Below are 18,321 nucleotides of genomic sequence, written 5' to 3'. Positions count from 1 at the left end.
TGAGCAGGACAGTCAATACTCTATTTTTCATAGATGTGATTCCCAGAAGGTCCATTTGCCATGAGCAAGAGCTCACACACAGGCCATGTTCTCGGGAGAAAGAAAAAGTGGCATGAACTTAGAGATTAAAAGCCTCAGAGCAACAAAGTCAGGATTTCCACGAGAACCTGCACTATGCTCTCAGTTGAGAGGGATCGGCAAGGTGGCCGGACCTCCCTCCAGTCTTCATATTCCTACAGCCCAGGCTTTTTCTCAGTAATAACTTCCTCCTCTGTAGAAATGATTGCCTCCTTCCCTCTTCTGTTCTAGCATAAAAATGGCTATTAGGGGCTCTAAGTGGATACGTACAAGGTGGCAAGCCAGTGTCCCCTTAGCCTCTGTGATGTGGCTATTCTCCCTGCTCCAAGCACCTCCCCCCCATCTCCTCATTGCCCCAGGAAAGCTCTGGGACAGTGGAGACTGCATGGCAGATGGCTGGCCCCTCCCCATGTTTCAACTGGTGAAACAGATAGGAGGAGTGGTACGTTGGTCCCAGGTGCCGCTCCCACCGCTGCTCTGGACCTGGGACGAATTGGGGTGGCCTGGAATGACCTCTTTGTTTTGTGTGTGCAAAATACTTGGTTGGTCTTTTGCCTTGACAGACTCCTGTATTGTTTGATTTTTTTTTTTAACAGTAAGCCTTGCTTTCCTAACTAAAAATAAAAGACTGCATTCAATATTAGAAATACTCAATGCTGATGAAATTTGGGAAAAGCTACAAAATAACACATTGCAAATTGATGTTCAACCAAGACATTATGGCGATTGTGCTTCTTGGATTTTTAAATTTAGGAAAGAATTTGTAAGAGGGAAAAAGCCTTCCGTCAGAAGGTACCCATTTTAGCATTTAGCTAGAATAGTGGTGAAGAGTTTGAAATGATTGGAGTGGCCAAGACTATGTGATGTTGGTATATTTTGGTGTCCATGAGTAGGGTCTATGTGGATGATAATACAGCTTCAAAAGAGTATGGGTGGAGTAGGGAGCAGGAGTATCCTGAGTCCTTAGGAACTCAGTGATTGGCCGGGCATCTTGGTGACATTAAACCCAGCCAATGCAGAGTCCCTGAAGGGGCCCCGGATTCTTGAGATGCCTACCCTGCTGTTCTGGTTCGACTCAAGAGGTGTAGGTGTTGGTGTTGGAGTTGGAGAATGGGTGGCTGGTCTCAGGCTCTGTCCTGGCACTCCTCCTTCTCGTTGGTCATGAGTGCAGAGAGATTGAATGGCTTCTTACATTTCTCACAAAGAAAGACAGCTTTGTCTTCCAGAGGTGAGCTAGGAGGCCATGGCCATGAGGACAGTCTACGACTTGGGGCACCTGCAGTGATAGTCCCATTGCCTGCTCTCTGCACTTGGACAACCCTGTGTACCTCCAAGGCTAGGAAAGCTGAGTCAGAGCTGGAAAAGTCCTGAAGTCTGACTTTTTCTCTCGAGTCTTGAAGGACGTATATCCCCAGTATTTACTCTTTTCACTTCTTTTCATGCTTCAGTGATTTTAAAAATTATTTTAGAAAAAACATTTGGGGGTTTTATTTTAGACGTGGCAGGCAGATTGGACTCTTGTCTGGGAGAGCTGAAGAAGAAGAGCTGAATAAAAGTGGCCAGGGTACAGGGTGGATGTGGAAGATCTTGGCTCCGTTAGGGTCAATTTCAGTGAGGCTGTATTTTGTTAAAATTCCTCTTTCTCTGAAATGGGCTTCGGGTGTTTTGACTTCTGCAGTGCAGGTGGACAGCCACAGATCCGACTCGGTATCCACTTGGGTTATCTGCCCTGTTTCTCTTCCTGAACCCTCTGCTTCCAACCAGCTGCTCTTTTAAAAACCAAAGAAAAGTAAAATAGAGGGAGGGGGAAGTAGGGAGGTAGACAGAGAGAGAGAGAGAGAGAGAGAGATTTTTATTATCAGCGGGTAAAAATACCTGTCAGGCTCATAAGGTAACTCCTTAGTGAATTTAGCATTTAATTATTAGTTTAGAGGGGATATCTTTGAGCTTAAGAGTTACCTAATTAAGAAAATAAGTGTAAGATTTGGGGAACTCACTTTTCTGTTCTCTGGGTCCCCTGAGTTTCTCCTTTCAGCCCTACTTTCAGATTCATTCCAACCTCACAACCCCTCCGCACATCCCCCTCCCCGAAATATTTAAGTATTTGTTAAAGCTCAGAATTTCAGCTTCCTCTATGAGGCTCTAGCCCCAAATTGCCCCCTGGTGGTTAGAGGGGAGAAAGACAAGATGAAGGATGGAGAAAAGGTGGATCGTTTTTCCTCTTCACGTCTAATACATGTTTCTCTTTATGTATAGTGGGCATTGATATAATTGGCAGTCTCAGTGTAAAATAACCCTGAATAGGTTAGTGTGTCACTGTGTTTCCTTTTGGGTCATTTTGCTGCAGGAATTTCTTTCCCTACTCTTGTTCCTGTTTCTACATATTGTATTGACCAGAGCCTTTGTAACGGTACAAATAACACTGGGGTGAGTGAGTGAGAGAAAGAGAGACACACACACGGGACTGAGAACAGGATAGTTGAAGACTGTGCGTGCTGTCACTTTGTGTGCTGGTGTGAGCAGCACTGGGAAGGGCTGTGATTTTATAGGCAAGCTGATTAGCCAAGCACTTGTCACCTCCATTGCTGCTCATTGGCCTAGTGAGTGCGAGCGTGCCATCTCATTGACAGCTGTCTGTTGTCAGAGGGCCATCTTTTCTCCTTTGCAGTTTGACTGAACACAACAGAGACATCTGCAGAGCTCTTTGCAGTTCTGACAGTGTGGTCCTGCCTGCCAGCCCTCTCACTCAGAAGGCAGCATAATTGAAGAGCTCAGAAAAGAATATTAACCCATTGACCATCTTGGTTTGGGATATTTTGGCAAAAAAAAAAAAAAGTCTCTTTTGGAGGTGACCACAAGTCTGTCTAGATAGAGGAAGGTATGAGATCCAGCATGGTGATGAATCGGGCTAGTAGAGTGTAAACATCTTGGTAGTAATTGGCCGTGGGATGGCAGTCGATCTGAGTATATGGAATAGGATGTGAGGTTCATTTTCAGGATAGACCCAGTATTTCATGGTGGGGTTAGACAGAGGGGCCTATCTCCATCCTAGGACCTCACCATTAGTGTGTTCTTTGGAGGCGATAATGGCACATTTGACTTGTGTAACAATAATAGTCCTTGGGATATGTGTGCTTTTAGATGAGGTGTTGTTCCTTTTTCTTTTCAAGCCAAATTGGACACTGCCCTGTTTGGGGCAGATTCCAGAATCTCCATGAGATTATAGTCTTTGTATTTCATACAGTGTGTCACTAATCCTATAGAACCGTGGACTGCCTCTCTAGGACATTACCTATAAACTAGAGATACCAAATTGGACTTTTGCGATGGGTAAATAGTTTAAATTTTTATACAATTTTCAGCACGGGAGTTTTAATGTTTAATTCTTTGCTTCATCGTAGTGTCTTCCAGTGAACCTCTATTTATTTGAGCATCTATTAGAGCTGATACAACATGTGGACAGCAGGGATTGGTTTGGGTTGAGTCACAGGGATGCGTCCTATATTTGGAAATGATTTAGTGGTATCTGAAGTTTAACAGGGGGACAATATTTTATTGTATTCATTTAAAAAATTTATTTAGAAAAGGAAAGTGTGGGGGAATATTGAATACATTGCTTTTTACTCTTTCTTTGCTTTACACCATTCCCTTCATTCATGATTTGCTGCAAGCCTTTGTCACTGAACCTGGGTGAGAAAGGAAGATCTGAGAAAACTTGAGGAATTTGTTTCAGACTGTCTGTACTTTTATTTTAAAAATTTATTTTTTTTTAGTAGAGAGAGAGCACGAGCGTGCACATGGGGGAGAAGCAAAGGGAGAGGGAGAGAAGCAGACTCCCCACTGACTGTGGAGCCCCATGCGGGGCTTGATGCAGGGCTCCATCCCATGACCCTGAGATCAAGACCTGGGCCTAAATCAAGACTCAGACACTCACCAACTGAGCAACCCAGGTGCCCCTCAGACTATTTACTTTATGCTATACTTTAATGCCATACAAATGTGGTCCCATCTGGGGGATAGTATTGGAGAAAGGTAGCGTCATTAAACAGGTTGGAGAAAATTCAGCCAAGTAGACAAGAAAGACTGCTCTTCTAAATTGTCGTTTTAGACTAAGTTAGCAATAATTGAGCAGAATATTTAGAATCTAGCGGCTCCTAGCCCAGGCGGGGGTTGGGGGGGGTTCAGATAACTGAGTTTGTATCCTGCCTCCAACTATAAGTAGCACCATTTTTGAGGGCTCAGTTTCTACCTCTGCAATGTGAAGGCTTGGCCTAGATGGTTTATGAGATCCCTGCCAGCTCCTGGTGTCTGTGGTATCAGAATAGGGGATAAGGAAGGAGAATATACACTGGTAGCCCTTAGACATTTCAGAAATGTTTGACACATGCCCAAAACAACATGTATAAGGTGGCAACTCTTTGCCCTTGAAAAGAATTAAATACAGAAAGTATTCAAGAGATACACAGTTAGCCTCCAATAACTATCTTCTTAATTTCTGTTGAGTAGAAATAAGTAATTTTCCTTTTTTTGAAAAAAAAGTTTAATGAAGGTAATGAGAGTGGAGAGAGAAGGTTGAGTCAAATGGGACTCAAGACTCACCTGCATAGTTATAATCCCTCTTGGAAGATAATGGTTTTGTCCAAGATACTAGGAGTGCTGTGTCAAAGCCTTATGCTTCAGTATTCAATCGATTCTAAGACATTTTTTTCACATTTTAACACCTCAGAAATTTATGGTATGCCAATTTATTTGGCAACCTTTTTTTCTTCTTTGGTGGTAAATAGATAATGATGTGTCTTACATTCAATGACATTTTATATATGATAAAATATAATTCTAAGACGGGGAAGCAAGATTTGTTTTTACTATGAAAGCCTAAGTGACTTCTTTATTTTTGACTAAGGCTGTGAATGTCCTTTTCAATCACTTTGAAGAATCCGAATTGCCTTAGGAAAGCAATTCATGGACAAAGCTCACCCTCCCAGAACTCTGCACATAATGCCCATTTGAGGAAGGAGAGAAATATATAGTCATACATCCTCATGTAGAAGGAATATTCTGAAAGCAATTTCACAACTTCCATTTGGCTTTTATAACACTTTCTTTTTCTAGAATTACCCCAGTTACATTGAGTCAGAAATGCCAGATATCTTCTCCAAAGGAAGGTCAAGAGTCTTTGCTAATTTCCAAGCTGAAACAATTCTCCCCTAGTCCAATATTGGTCAAGATTGTCATTAAATCACTTAGACTTTAATTTTTTTACCGACTTTTGGAGTTTGTTGATACTCTAGAGATACTCTAATCCAGATTCTCATTTCACAGATGAGTAAATGGAGGTGCGGTAAGTCACTTGTTCAGGGTTTCATTTAGATAGAACCTGGGTAGCCAGATGCTCAATTTTGACATTCTTGCCTCTAAGCTCAGTAGAGTGTAAGGAGAATGGGATTGACTACAAAACAGTGTTCTGGATATCTTTAGCTCGTATTTCTGGGTGTTACACTTGTATTTGGAGGAGTGAATATAGTTGGATTCCTTTGGTTTGTGTCTCTGAATGTTACACCTGTTTCTCTGCCTGCCATACTTCTAAATTAATTACTAGGTGATTTAACAAGGGACAAAAGCCAAACTTGTCATACACAGTTTAATGTATACCATGCTTTATGTTACAGTAACACTGTTTGATCATCTTTTAGTGAACTTCGTGATTGTTGAGGATGCCAAAGCAGTAGGTAGGCAACTCAGGCTTGTAGCACAGCCTGGTGCTCACTTAGCAAGTTTAGCATCTCAATTGTTAGTGCCGCTGATGTTACAATGACTTCCGGAGGCCTGGGCCTGGTTTTCTTATTTCTCCAAACCTGGGTGTTTTCCCCTCTGAAGTGTGACTGTGGATTTAGTTTTTTCTTAAAAAACAGAAAAACAAAAACCCAAAAACAAAAAGCACGAAATGAAACCCTTCAAGGGTTTAATGTAAACACACTTAGGACCCATTGTATGTTAATATCATACATATTCTTGAACATTGATGTAAGTAACATTTCTAAATTTAATAGTAATTCCCCAAGATACTTCACCCTATTTGCTTCAAAACTGATGTGATGAGAAGAGAGTTGAATCTTTATTTTTAGCCAATTACTGTATGATTTTAAAAATAGAGGGATTATTTTTCAAGTGTCTTAATGAAAGAGATGTCACAATACTAATGACTTTAATTTTTAAATTTTCTCAGCTTTTTAACTTTTAGTTTTGTTTTTTTCCAGCTTTATTGATGTATAATTGACAAAATTATATATATTTAGAGTATACAGCTGATGATTTGATATACATATACATTGTGAGGTATTTATCACAGTCAAGTTAATTAACAAGCATCACCTCACAGTTATTTTATTTTTGGGGGGGTGATGTTAAGATCTACTCTTAGCAAATTTTAAGTATATAATACAGTATTTTTAACTATAATCACATGCTGCTCATTAGATCCTTAGAACTGATGTACCTTATAACCGAAATTTTGTACCCTCTGATATCTCCCCATCTTCTCACCACCCCTAGCCCCTGGCAATCACCAAACTACTCTATGGTTCCTATGAGTTTAGCATTTTTAAAAAAGAATTCCACATATAAGTGTTACCATACGCAGTGTTTGTTTTTCTTCATCTGGCTTATTTCACTAAGTGTGATGCTCCAGATTTGTCCATATGGTTATAAATGGCAGGATTTCCTTCTTTTTTAATAGCTGAATAATATTCCATTACACACACGCACACACACACACACACACACACACATTTTCTTTATTCATTCATCTGTCGATGATTATTTCGTCTTGACTATTGTAAGTGATGCTGCAATGAACATGGGATTATAGATACCTCTTTCAGATACTGATTTTGCTGCTTTTGAATCTATGCCCAGAAGCGGGATTGCTGGGTCATATGATAGTTCTGTATTCAATTTTCTGAGGTGCCTTCATAATGTCTTCCATAGTGACTGTACCAATTTACGTTCCCGCTGTGACCAAGGGCTCCCTTTTCTCATCCTCTTCAACGTTTGTTTTCCCCTCTCTTGTTGATGCTAGCCATTCTAACAGGTGTGAGGTGCTAGCTTAGCGTGGTTTTGATTTGTGTTTCCCTGATGATGAGTGATGCCGTGCACATTTTCAGGTACCTCTGGCTGTCTATTCAGGTGCTCTGTCCATTTTTTAATCAGATTTTTTGCTTTCTTGCAATTGAGTTGTATGAGTTCCTTATATATTTTAGACCTTAATCCCTTATGAAATGTATGGTTTGCAAACATTTTCTTCCATTCTGTAGGTTGCCTTTTTATTTTGTTGATGGTTTCCTTTGCTATGCAGAAACTTTTTAGTTTGATGTGGTCCCACTTGCTTATTGAAGCTTTGCTTGCCTGTGCCTTTGGTGTCATAGCCAAAAAATCCTTTCACCAGGATATCCGTCTAGGAGGTTTTGCCCTGTGTTTCTAGGAGTTTTATGCTTTCAAGTCTTATGGTTTTTAGTAGTTTTATGGTTTTAAGCCTTATTTAGATAAGCCTTTAATTTATTTCAAGTTCATTTTGTGAGTGGTATAGATAGGAGTCCAGTTTTATTCTTTTGCAAGTGGATATCTGTTTTTTCTGACGCCATTTATTGAAGAGAATGCCCTTTCTTCTTTATGTGTTCTTGGCACCCTTGTCAAATATTATTTGACTGCATATGCTTGGGTTTATTTCTGGGCTCTTTATTCTATTCCATTGGGTTTTGTGTCTTTTAATGGCAGCACCAAATTGTTTTGATTGGTATAGCTTTGTAACATATTTTGAAATCAGGAAATATGATGCCTCCAGGTTTGTTCTTCTTCAAGATTGCTTAAGCTATTCAGAATCTGTTGTTCCATACCGACTTTAATGCTAACTTAATTTTAATATTGATAAATGAGGGTAAGATGATTAGAAATCATTCTGGAGATGACACAGAATACCAGGATTAATACTCAAAGGAATGATTTCATAATTTAAATGTTACCGCAGAGTTCCCTAAGTAAGTTGGTCTTTAAGAACTAAAACTGACAAGTATCTTGTGAAGAAGGAGAGCTACTAGTCAAATATTCAGGAATTTTGTAGGTTGACTGTTAAATCATTGGTACCTTGAAATCAACTGCAGTGGGAGTACTTATACCATGGGAATGTGCTTCGCCACCGAGGTGGTGTATCAGCCCAGCACTCCAAAGATGAAGAACTGGCATCTAGCACGTACCAGACCTGCGTTTATTACTGCTGTTGTTATTATTATTAAGTCAAATTCTTAAAATGCTAAGTTCTAGCTTTCTGGAGTAAGTGTGTTGAAATTGAGCAGAAACCTGAATAAATGAACTGTTTCACGAAGAAAATTGAATTGATCCATGCTCTTGGGGGATGAATCAGCTCTTGAGGCCTGGTCCCCCTTTCTTTCTGCCTTGTCCTGGTCAATTTCCTGCCTTTTCTTAAGCAAGGCTTTCTGACATGGAGGCCTCTTCTGCTTCCCAGGGACACAATCCCTCCTCAGTGCCCCTGGATCTCTTTTTGCCTCCTCTGGAGATCTCTGGTCCCCATTCAAGTATAATTATTGTCTATGAGTTTGGCACCTCCTTCCCACTATAGAGCCCCCAGTGGACTGTTTCTTATTTGTGCAGACACACTATCTAATGTACATCCTGGTTCTGTGTTACGTATCATGTGGATTTGGATATTTTGCCTTTTCTGCTTTCCTCTTCCCACCCACTTCCCCCTTCCCCCCCTTCTTATGCCCCCCAAGATGCTACTTTTTAAAAGGAAAAAGGGAAAAGGTGGCTTGTACTTTTCTACATTTATGTTTTGATATAAATAACTGTTACTGGTAAATTTAGTCACAATTAGACTAAATCTGTTTTTTCAAAGAGGGAGGCTCATCTAATGAATAGAAATGAAATAGATCAGAAGTTGTTATACAACTAAGGACTTGTCATCTTTTGTGAATAGAATATTGAGATAATTTTAGTGCTGGGCTAGTTTTGTAAGAGACATCTTATTTTGAGCCTTCACTGAAAGCAAGTTTTAACTTGGGTTAGAGATAAGGGTGCAGGCTTTAAATCAGTCTTCCTAGCTCCATTAGCCAAATGTCTTGTCTGGAGCAAGTTAGTGAATCTTGCCAAACCTCACTCTCTTCCCTATCTATGAAATAGTATTAATATCAGCATCTTCTTAGTAGGATTTTGTGAGAATTGAATATTTAATGTATGTAGTGCACTAAGAAGAGTCTGGCCTATGGAATGTGCTCAATAAATGTTGGCTATTATTATAAAATGGAAAGTTTTTAATCAAACTGTAGCTTACCTTTGACTTTTGGTGGTCAGGAGTGAGCAGTATCTTTGAATAGGTTATTGTTTCTAAAATCCATTGGCCAGGTATTCTTACTGAAACTCTTCATTTTGGTGTAACTTGTAACTTTGGTAACATTAATTTGTCTTGGTATTTTCCTGCTGAGAAGGTAAGTATTCTTTCTCTCTCCCTCTCTGTTTTGTAAAAAAATTTCTAAAACCTAATTTTATGTCAAGAGAAAATAACATAACCTTAATAAAATGTTAGATGGTCTTCTTTCTAGTCTACAGAGTAAAAAAAAAATAAAATAATCTTTCTAGAGCTACAAAATAGCTCATGGTGGCTAGGATTTGGCCCTCTGCCCCCTGGACATAATATATCTTGTTTTACAATGTAATAGCAAATTTAATACAGTACTTAATTGCCCTTGATTTCAAATGTTAGCAGCATTTATTGAATTATTTTTGTACATGTTCAGTGCTCCCAGTAAAATGCAGGTTTTCTCTTAGAAGGATGATAGATGTGGAGGATGCATCATCGGGTCCCACTCCTGAGATACCTGTAACATGATGGGTTTGAAGTCCTTGAAATAACCGGGTTGGCATGGTCAAAGGCCACAAGACTTCAGTAGCCTCTTTGACAATGTTATGGGATATACCCCAGAGGCTATTTGTATCAGTTAAATATAAGCATAACTATTTAAAATATCATTTGTTCCCCCTTAGGCTTTCCCACTTATGACTCTGAGTCATATTTTTTCCTGATAAAAATAGGATAAAGTAAATCATTTTATTCTCTATTCCAAGAGAAATATGCCCATTAGGTAGAGGGAAAGTTTAGGGATTAGCCTCCAGAGTGGTTTGGTTTATAGTTCTCATATTGTGAGGTAAAGAGAGACTTGGGTGTGTGGGGGGGTCTGATAGTAATATGTTCAGAAATTGAAACAAGAGTTGCTATCTCTCCAGTTTTTTGCCATGTCTCCTCAAACAGAGAAGGTATTTTATCCTTTAGCTCCCACTGGGTACCAATTTTTACATTTTTTTAAACATTAAGCTCACCAAGTAGATCAGAGGCTTTGGATCAATCAGACCATGTTGTTGGACAATTGCTTCATTGAAAAATACAGATAATAAGATGAGACTTGGGGGCTGGTGGGCAAGCAATGACTGTTGAAGTGTGAGGCTCTCAGTTTTACAGTTTACTGACAGTTTCCTGACCTCAGAGTTTAGTGTCCCAGCTAGTTCTCAAGCTTGCTGTACCTTTCCTACTGAACCACATTAATGAAAGGGCAGAGGTAGCAAGTCTTTGCTAAAATTCTGACAGGAAAGTCAAACTCTTAAATGACTGTTTGAAACAGTGGTTTCCATAGCTTCTATTGAAAAAAAAAAAAAAGACTTGATGAACGTTTTGGTGGTGAAACCTTCGTGCCATGATTCAGGTTAAATGTCAGGGGCATCCTGAGGGTCTCCAGGGTCATTTCCCCACAGGCATCTATGATGTCACCCTGCAGGTTAACTGGACTGGCTGTGTAATAAGAATGGGTGGCATCGGCTACTGGGTATTTACCCCAAAGATACAAATGTAGGGATCTGAAGGGGTACGTGCACCCCAATGTTTATAGCAGCAATGTCCACAATAGCCAAACTGTGGAAAGAGCCAAGATGTCCATCGACAGATGAATGGATAAAGAAGATGTGGTATATATACACAATGGAATATTATGCAGCCATAAAAAGGAATGAGATCTTGCCATTTGCAACGACATGGATGGAACTGGAGGGTGTTATGCTGAGTGAAATAAGTCAATCAGAGAAAGACATGTATCATATGACCTCGCTGATATGAGGAATTTTTAACCTCGGGAAACAAACTGAGGGTTGCTGGAGTGGTGGGGGGTGGGAGGGATGGGGTGGCTGGGTGACAGACATTGGGGATGGTATGTGCTATGGTGAGCGCTGTGAATTGTGCAAGACTGTTGAATCACAGATCAGTACTTCTGAAACAAATAATGCAATATATGTTAAGAAAAAAAAAAAAGAAGAAGAAGATAGCAGGAGGGGAAGAATGAAGGGGAGTAAGTCGGAGGGGGAGACGAACCATGAGAGCCGATGGACTCTGAAAAACAAACTGAGGGCTCTAGAGGAGAGGAGGGTAGGGGGATGGGTTAGCCTGGTGATGGGTATTAAAGAGGGCACGTTCTGCGTGGAGCACTGGGTGTTATGCACAAACAATGAATTGTGGAACACTACATCAAAAACTAATGTATGGTGATTAACATAACAATAAAAAAATAAAAAAAAAAAAAGAATGGGTAGCATCGGGCAGCCAAAGTCAAGTGTGGGAAAGTGGGATGGGATGCGGCACGTTCAAGAAGGCTCTCCAACTCTGAAGAGCCACTAGGAAAGACACAGTTTTGAGTGGAAGTTGAGAAATGTCACTTCTTTGAATACTTAGGTTTGAGCAGGAGACAAAAGGGACTGGCTTCGTGTTGTGGAAAGAAGAGTTTTGTGAAAAGAAGTCAAAGTCTGGATTCTACGCCCATTTCTGACTTAACATTTTTAGTGTGGTTTGCACGCATCCCCAACAGCCATACCTTCTTTTGGGCCTCAAAATGCCCTGCAGTAAAATTGCATAGCATTTTCTTTCCCCTATACTCATGCCTGCAAAAAATAGTATAAATTAATACATGAATACATCCTTAACGATTCAGACACTTAAGAATGTTAAGGGAAATACTAAAGGAACAACTGCATTGCTAGATTAATTTGGAGAGAACTGCCTTCGTTACAACACAGAGACGTGCTATTTAAGAAATTTCTCTCTTCCCACCCCGTATCTACAAAGATTTACTTGTGGCTTCAAGAAAATTGTATACTTTCTAAAAATGTTCTTGTTAATTTTATTCTTAGGTGTTTTTTTTTTCTAAAGGGATTTTTTTTCCCATTACAATTTTTAATTGGGTAGCTGATATATAAGAAAGTGGGGTTTTTAAAAAATTTTTATATTGACCTATAGCCCATAACATTACAGAGCTTTCTTACTGACCTCTGGTTGGTTTTTTTGTTGTTGATTAAAATTTTCTAGTAAGAAAATCATAAGCAAGTATTGACAATGTTGTCTCTTAGAGTGTCTTTCCAGTTTCTTTCCCTCATCCTCGTATACTGGCCAAGACTTGCAGTGAATTGTTACAAGAATAATGGGAATACAGGTCAGCTCTCCCTTTTCTGACTTGAGCCCCAAATCTTGTAGTGTTTCATCATTAAATAAATAGGCTCCTAACCGATTAAGAAAACTTTCTTATGATCCATGACTTCTTAAGTTGAATATGTTGCATAGATGTATGTGTGTACACACACTAAAGCTGTATATATATGAATTTAAAACTTGAAGTTCTCCTAAAAAATTCCTGATAAACCCTGTTTGGTCATTTTTTATAAAATTTTGTATTTTATATATTTGTATAAATTACATACATTTCTATTGTATTTAATTTTTTTATAAGCTGGGAAAACAAGGTTTAATAAAAAATGGAAAACAGGGTTTATCCTAGAAATTTTGCGGCTAAATTCAGTATGCCCTATGTTAGTCTGGGATTTTGTTTCTTTGTTCTGCCTGGAGAGTGAGTAGCCTGTCATTTTCTTTTTTGTGTTACTTTGCCTTGTTGACATCTCGCCTTTATGATGCTTATGTCAAATGCATCAGAAAATTTACCTATTTCTTTCTGTACCATAAAATAGCTTATGTAAGACAAATTTTTGACATTTGGGAGAAAGTGCCTGGGGTGGTACTTTAGAACTGGATTTTTACTAATTTTTCGATTTCAAATTCTCTCTGTGTCCATTGTGACAGTTAATATTGTCCTAGGAAACATCCATTTTTCCAGACTTTATAATGTATTGCATAAAATTATACATTCTATTTGCATTAAAAAATTCTTTACCTATATCTAAGATTTTTATCCAGATCTAGTTTGTGATCTTGTTGACTTGCATTTTCTCTTTTTCTTTCTCTCTGTTTTTCCTTCTCTCAGACTTGCCGGAGGTTTTGTGCTTTCTTTCAAAGATTCAAAAGAATCTTCTTTTGGTTTTACTGATAACCTACATTTTGTTTTATTTTTATTTCATGATTTAAAAAAATGCTAATAATTCATGGCTTTTTTTTAGTATGAACTTTTCTAGTTTTTTTATAATGTACATTTAGTGCATTGAATTTTGTTTCTAACATTTTCTAATACACAATTTTAGACCATAATTTTTCATTTGATTACTGCTTTGGTGGCATCCCAGAGATGTCTGTATACACAGCTACCAGTCAATTTTCGTATTGTTTAAATGTCATTTTAAAATTCCTATTTATCCCAAGAGTTATTTAAAACCCGGTTTTAAAATTTCCACTTTAATAAAATGTTTTTCATGGTGGTGGTGTTAAGTATGGTTTTGCTTTTAATTTTTTATTTTATTGCATTTTGGATGAGGAAGTGTCATGATATTTCCTACTTTGGGGTGATTCAGCGAGACTTTTTGTGTGGCTTTATCCACTATCGGTTTTTGAACATTCCATCTGCACTTGAAAAGAATGAATACTCTGTCTTCTGTATTTTAATATATTAAGTAGTGCCTTACTTATTTTCAGTCTACTTGCTTTAAATTTTTGAGATTTGTTCTGGTCTTCCACTTTGATTATGGATCTATCAATTTCTCATGTATTCATTTTTTAAAATACAGCTCCAAGGTATATCATAGACATTAGAGGTTCATGAATGTTTTATACTTTTGGTGGGCTAGAAGTTTCATCAATATGAAATAGCTTTCTTTTTTCTTTTTATTAATTTTGAATTGGCTTTCAACAGATAGTACTGTTGCTGTCCATGCTTTCTTTTGTAGATTTTTTCTTACATATGTTTTGTATCTTTTCATTTTTCATAGTCTATGTCTGTTTTACTCTTGGTGGTTTGTTATACACAATGGGACAGCCTATAACTGTAACTTAATTAAGAAATATTAATATCAAAATAAACACAACAAAATAAGGTTACATTTATAGTCATTAAAATACATTGAACTTATTCTTGCCATGTTAATTTTTATATTTCCCAAGTTTTCTTGTTTAATTTCCTTTCTCTCCTGGCTTGATCACATTGCTTTTGTTTTATTTCTTTGCTGCTTTTCCCCCCTAATGTTATGAGAGTTATACATCAGAAGTTTTCCTTGTAAAAATTACTCTTTCTTTTTTTAAAATTATTCTTTCATTTTTAACTCACATATTTAAAATCATTTTTTTCTATTAAAATCTAGAATTGGTTAGTATCTATATATTTCCTGAACAAGATAAGAATGAATGTTAGCACTTTGTTCATTCACCAGTTTCTACTTCCACTCATTTCCTTTACCTAACATGTTGAGATCAATATACTTCCTTCTAGACTTTTCTTCTCTTCTTGCCTCAATTATCACAAAGGACTTCCTTGACACAACTTACTTTTTCTTGGAAACCATGCCATTTCTGTTTTGCTGATTTTTGTCGTTGTGTGGTTATACGTCTTTATGTAATTCTTTGAGAAGTTTGGGGGTATAAATTTTCAGAATTGTTTATTTTTCTATACTGTCTTCATTTTGACCAGCTTTTTGAATGCAATTTGGCTAGATATGAAATGCAAGTTCTAAAGTCATGTGTTCCCTTTTTCCATCTCATTTTGGCCCTGGCTTGTCTAGCAGCTCTAAGGACAGCACCCCACTCACTCACTGATTATTATATCAGACCCCCCTCGCTCCATTTATGGATTGACCCCAGGTTTGGAGCACCCTGGACTTAGCTCTTGTTCCTTGCAGTCTTCTGGCTTGGCTTATGGTTCATTCTTATTCCGTTATATAGCCAAGCCATCTACTTTTATGTTTCAAGAACCATTCAAAATTTTAAGATTAATTTATTTATTTGAGAGAGCGAGAATGAGATAGAGAGAGCACGAGAGGGGGGCGGGTCTGAGGGAGAAGCAGACTCCCCGCCGAGCAGGGAGCCCGATGCGGGACTCGATCCCGGGACTCCAGGACCATGACCTGAGCCGAAGGCTGTCGCTTAACCAACTGAGCCACCCAGGTGCCCACCATTCAAAATTTTAGTGCATTGAATACGCTCTCCTATTTTAAGCAATATTAGTATTTATATCTCTTCTAAATCTACACGTACTTGTACACACACATGCACACACAAATGCATGATCATTTATGAGATGTGGTGTTGGGGACAGAGTAGAAGCATGTGTTCAGTCCATCGTTGCAAGCCAGCCTCCCTACATAGAACTTAAAAAGAATTTTTTTATTATGGTAAAAAATACATATAGTAAAATTTACCATCTTGACCATTTCTAATTGTAACATTACATTACAGAGTCACATTGTTGGGTAACCAATCTCTGGAACTTTTTCATTTTGCAAAACTGAAACACTGCACCCATTAGACCAGCTCCTCATTCTCCCTGCTTCCCCAGCCCCTGGCAACCCCCATTCAATTTTTCTGTATGAATTTGATTATTGTAGGTACCTCACATAAGTAGAATTATACGGTATTTGTCTTATCTCAGTGTAATGTTCTCAAGATTCATCCATGGTGTAGCACGTGTCAGAATTTTGCTCATTTTTAAGGCTGAATAATATTCCATGTTTATCTGTTCATCCACTGATGAACACTCAGGCTGCTCCCACCTCTTGGCACTTGCGCTACTCTGCACAAAGATATGCCTGCCTAGAATTGCATGCATTCCAAGTGCTTTTACAGATAGTAAAGAAGGCAGCACTCATATCCTCTTTTTATGGATCAGAAAACTGAGTAGTTACTCATTTATTCCTTCCTTGACATATCCATGATTCAATCCAGTTGTTAAATATGTGTTGGCTATCTGCTATATATGTAGGACTGTGTGTCAACAGCATAAAGACCTCAGCTTCTAGGACCTTACATTTGAGAGTGGAGGCCAGGTGGGTCACCACATAGACTTGAAACCATAAGTTCAGCCTAAGGTGGTTTTTCTGCACCATGCCATGCTTGAGACACGCACTAGGTGCAGGAGAACATGAGGAGAGGCATCTCTGTATCAGACTGACGATTGAGGAGAGACTTCCCAACTCAAGTGTTGTCATTCATTAAAATTCATTCTGTAACTCCACGCCTGGCTTCACTGTGGTGCTATCACCATCTACTACAACACCAGCCTCTGGTTGGCACTTAAAAAAACAAAAATGAATGAAAAAAGGTTTCCTGACGGTCGCCATGGTGCTCCTTTTACACTAATATATTCTCTCCGGGACTACGTATGACAAGTACTCTATGGGTCTCATTTCCTTACTCCTCCCAGCAACTCCATGAACTCCACAAATGAAGGAGCCGCAGCTAGGGGAAGTTATGTATCTTGTCTGAGAAGACTCGAACCCTGGTCCCTCTAACTTCACCCTAAAGGCAAAGACCCTTTGTGGTTCCTTGGCTGCTCTATCCAGATGATTTTGTTTTCATACTCTTTCCTGCCCTCTGAACATCTATTCTTACTGACATAGGGTATCCAAAACTCCTGAAGGAAATAGAACTTTCTGCCCCCTGGCGGAGGTATAGGAAGCATGAAGCAGTCAAGGTAGAGGGTAAAGACAAAACCTCAGAAGTAATACCACGGTGGACACTGCCTTTCTATGCAGCTTATTCACTTGGAATCTCATTACTCATTTGGGTTTGAATCAGGATAGGTTAATGTCACCTAAAATATTTCAATTCAATGCAGAGATTATGAGAAGAAAGGAAACATGTTTCCCAAACAAGTATAAAGCATATTACAGAACATATTCTCAAATTATTTGTAAAACAAAACACATTTTGCAGCGTAGCCCTTCTATACTTTCATTCCTTCTCTTCCCTCTTCTGTTCTATGTTCATTATTTCCCTACCTAGTAACTGGCTCTTGGTTACTATTCCCTTTACTTGATTCACAGCTTTCTAGCTGATCTTCCTTTCCTGCAAATTACTATATTTTATTCTTATCTGGCAAGATGATTTTATCCCTTTCTTCATACGTGGAGGCCTTATTAGATCTCTGAGCTCTGAGGTTTGCTGGACAGTTGTCATTCACACCACTTGCACATTCAGAGTGTCCTAAAAGCTGTGGGGAAATGACCCGCGTGATGAGTGGCCCACTCTGAATTAGGAGGACTTCCTAAGGTGTCAGCTGAAGCTCTTTGCATTTTTGCTCAGCTGATTGAATTCTCCTCTTATAACCTGAAGTCGGGATTGGAGGTCAGCATGTGCTCGATCTGGGTACGCTGCTCCTTGAGTGTTGGAGCACCTCAGCCCTGAAGCCCCGTTCTCAGGTCACAGAATGACTGGGATGGGACATGAGCTCAGTGTGGGAAGCAACAGCTTCCCTTTGATCCTTTGCAGGATGCATAAAAAAACTTTGATGTTCTGAAAGCTGAAAACGTACAGCTCTTTTCTCCTGAAGAACGACAGGTTGATGTTTGAGCAGTAGCCAAGTAACCCAGTTTAGTGAATGGCTGAATTTTGACTTCTATAAACATTTAATAAATACATTTTTATTTATGTCAGCTAAAAAAAATCCAGCTGCTGGTATTTGCCCCCCCCCCGTATTTTTCTTTTTACCTTAATGCCAAAATTGGAGTATTTAAATTTTTAAAATTTCATGTTGAGTGCCTATGCAGGTGTGAGGGCAATATGGATTCACAGGGAGAGTTTATGGGGTTGGTTGTTTTTTGTGTTTGCTGGGAATGTGTATTTCTTTATGAAGGCTGTGGTGTGCTGCCCAAATGTTCATGAAGCTCAGTCACCTGCCTCTGACTTGCAAAGGAACAGAGCATTGTGGCACAGGGGTAGAGGGACAAATTTATGAACTTGTCCTCAGATCAGGTGGGACTTCTAGTTCT

General features: G+C 38.9%; 1 protein-coding gene across 27 annotated transcripts in view; it reads left to right on the top strand.

The window, feature by feature from the left end:
* The window catches only part of TCF4 (transcription factor 4), a 352,937-nt gene that overhangs the window by 189,674 nt on the left and 144,942 nt on the right, over positions 1–18,321 (top strand). The gene's annotated exons all lie outside the window — the stretch shown is intronic.

The sequence above is a fragment of the Zalophus californianus genome, chromosome 14, assembly GCF_009762305.2.
Source record: "Zalophus californianus isolate mZalCal1 chromosome 14, mZalCal1.pri.v2, whole genome shotgun sequence".
Lineage (NCBI taxonomy): Eukaryota > Metazoa > Chordata > Mammalia > Carnivora > Otariidae > Zalophus > Zalophus californianus.
The sequence above is the reverse complement of the archived record's forward strand: the minus strand, read 5'-3'. Positions and strand labels throughout refer to the sequence as shown.